A 3,350-nucleotide genomic window follows, 5' to 3' on the forward strand; every position below is an offset into this window, starting at 1 on the left:
AATTACAGTATATGTTTGTATTAGTTTTATAGGAAATAAAATTGACGAGGAGAAGATTAATGATTTATATAAAATTGATTTGAACACGTAATTTATATTATTTCATTAATTTAATTTTTTTGTAAAAATTATATATTTAATGAATTGTTAAATACGAACGATTTAAATTATTAAGGCACTGTTTGGGAAGCAAGATTTGAAGTTTTTTTTTGTTATTTTAACCATAAAAAATAAAATAGATTATTTTAGTCACAATAAATAAAACATCACATCTAACTCATAATTATTACACTTTCTCTCACAAAAAAAGTTAAAAAACCAAAAAATCCTTCCCAAACTAAGCTTTTTAGTCCATGACTAAAATAGCTAAAAAAGTCAAAAAGCTAAAAAGCTAACCCACTTCCCAAACCAAGTCTAAAATGAACTTAAAAATTAAATTTATTGAGCCAAGCTAGACAATTATGTCCAATTACATACGGGAGACAGTCTAATCTAAAAATAAAATAAAAAATTCTTGCAAAAGGTGGGGGTATATATTGGAACCATATTTTATTTTGATTTTGAATATATTTAAAAGATAATATAAGTTATTAAAAGCAATAATGTGAATTAATTATTAATTAATTGAGTAATGGGTAAGGATTTGATAAGATTTTGAGAATGAAAAAGATGGCACTAGTCGCAGTCGCCGTAGCGTTTTGCCAATCTCCCTTGAACTGTGTCGTCGGAATCTTCCACTCACATGCACGCGCAAAATGAATAAATTATATTCGCTCTGTCTGATTTTAGTTTTTAAAATTTATTATTCAAATTTTTTTGTTTTTCATTTTTTTTTTGTTTTTATTGATTTTTTTTAATATTTTCAATAATATTTTAAAAATTTTAAACACATTTAAAAAGTATAATATAAAAATTTTAAAAATTCACTAAATACCAAAAATATAAAAATTCAGTACATTTTTCATAGTTATGGGTATTTATTAATTTTTAAAAATATTTTTCACAAATATTTTACTATTTAGATACATCTAAATAAGGTATATCTAAAAAAGTAAAAAAATTACTTAAAATTTTAAAAATATTCACTAAAAAAAATTATACGAAAAATAAAAAAACTGAATTTCCAAGAAAACTAAATTTAGAAAATTAAAACCAAACACGTTGATTATTAAGCAAAATATCATTTTGCTTGTCAAATTAATACTTAAAAATAAAATAAAAAAATTATGATTAAATGTCTGGATTAATTTACGCAAACCTCTAAGGGTATAAATGGTTCAATTCGGTTGGTATTGAAAGTATATTTAGTACCGAACCGATTTTTTCGTTTTTTATGATTGAGAAACCAATACAGACCGTATGCTACAATTTTATCAGTTTTGTCGGTTTGATATAGAAGATAAATTTACATGAAATTTTAAAAGGTCTTATAGTAGACTATAGAATTTTACATTGAAAATAATTGAAGAAAATATATGAAAATTGCTCTGTAAATATTTTTCTTCATAATTTTTATCACACAAGTGTATTATATTATTTGTTTCTCATATAATATTCAATAAATTATAATATAAAATTTTTAAATATAATATCCTGTCGATTCGGTTTGGATCAGTATAAAAAGTTTCAAAATTTAAACAGACCATATGTTATGAAAAACAGACAAAAAATTAAGATTTCGATCGATTTCTATCGGTCAAATCAGTTTTATTGATTTTTCTTTCATCCCTGCATATCTCGACTAATTCCAAGATTCATACAAAAACGCTCCCTTCGCGTCGATCGAACACGCAAATGTTGATAGCACACAGTAAGAATTAAACTTGAGATATCAAGAGAGCACACTCGCACACTCAATTATACCCACTAAGCTAACCACTTAAGGTTTAAATTCTTATTTTTTTAATAATGTCATTTTTCTTAAAAATTAATTAAAATATTTAAAAATTTGGCTAAAAGCCAACAAATATAAATTCAAAATTCAATAATTATTTTAAAAAATTATGAAATCAATGAGAACGATTGCTATTGTTGAAATAATTTTGAATTATGGAAACAATGCGCAAGCATATTAATCACTATTATAATCTATCAATCATGCACTAATTAAATAAATATATAATTGTTGATATCGGTTCAAGATGATGGAAATTCTAACATATGCACTCTTGAAAATAGTGAATCATATATTTTTTAATTATTTTATTTTATTCTTTAGTCATGATAAAAAAAATTAATTATGATATTATTTTAATTTTAATTTATGAATTTTTTAGTTATATTTTTTTAATTATAATTTAAAAATATAAAATTATTTTATTTTATTTTATAATTATAAAATACATATGATACGTATATTTAGAAGAGGTGTACCATAGTGTTTCCCCAGGATTATATACTCTACAATGACCAATCATACACTAATAAATAAACTTGCTGTTGCTGATATAACATTATCCGTGAAAGAATACAATTCTTTGGGACAGGTTCCTCTTTAGTTTGAGAACGGATTAAAGATGTTGTTGGATTTGTTAGGATTTATCACAATTATTTTTTAATATTTTGAATTATTCGATGTGTAAAAATCATCGGCTACTTAATTTTTATAAAAAAATCACGTTAATCGAATATCAATAGACACTTTATCAAATTATATTGCTGTAAACAGTAAATATGATTTAAAAAATATTTGTTGATAGAAATATAATTAAATCAAGTAGTTATTGATATCTGATCAACATGATTTTTTATAAAAATAAAATACTTGACGAATTTTATACATTCAATGGTCCAAAATATCGAAATAGAATTTGTGATAACTCTCAAAAACCTAAATAACATAATCCAATCCGCTTGACTATGTGAACGGGAAAGAATAGGATTCGCAATTCATTTCATCCTTCATGTTTGGCGTGGCATGTATCACATCAAAGAATAAATGTTTGAGTTAATTATTAAGTGTATGTTTGGTAACTATTCTGTTTTTAATTTTCAGTTTATATTTATAAAAATTTTAAAAATTGTCATAAAAACTTGTTTGATAATTTTTTTGATTTATAAATGAGCGTCTCAGTTTATAAATTTGAGGAAAAAGCATAAACTCAAAAAATGAGTTTACGTTGGTTTTTAAAGAGAAATTTAAAATTTTGATTAACATTTTTTTTTTCAAATAATTTTTTCCCAATTAATTTTTTTCCCAAATTAATTTTTTTTTTCAATTATAATGCGTGTGATCCCATTGTCATAAATAATAAAAAAAAATATACAAATATTTTAGGCCTAAACAAACATATTTTTTAATTAATGTTTTTAAAAAAATTTAAATATTTTATTCAAGCCAAACACGTTTG

The sequence above is a fragment of the Camellia sinensis genome, chromosome 12, assembly GCF_055761805.1.
Source record: "Camellia sinensis isolate YWXY chromosome 12, ASM5576180v1, whole genome shotgun sequence".
Classification (NCBI taxonomy): domain Eukaryota; kingdom Viridiplantae; phylum Streptophyta; class Magnoliopsida; order Ericales; family Theaceae; genus Camellia; species Camellia sinensis.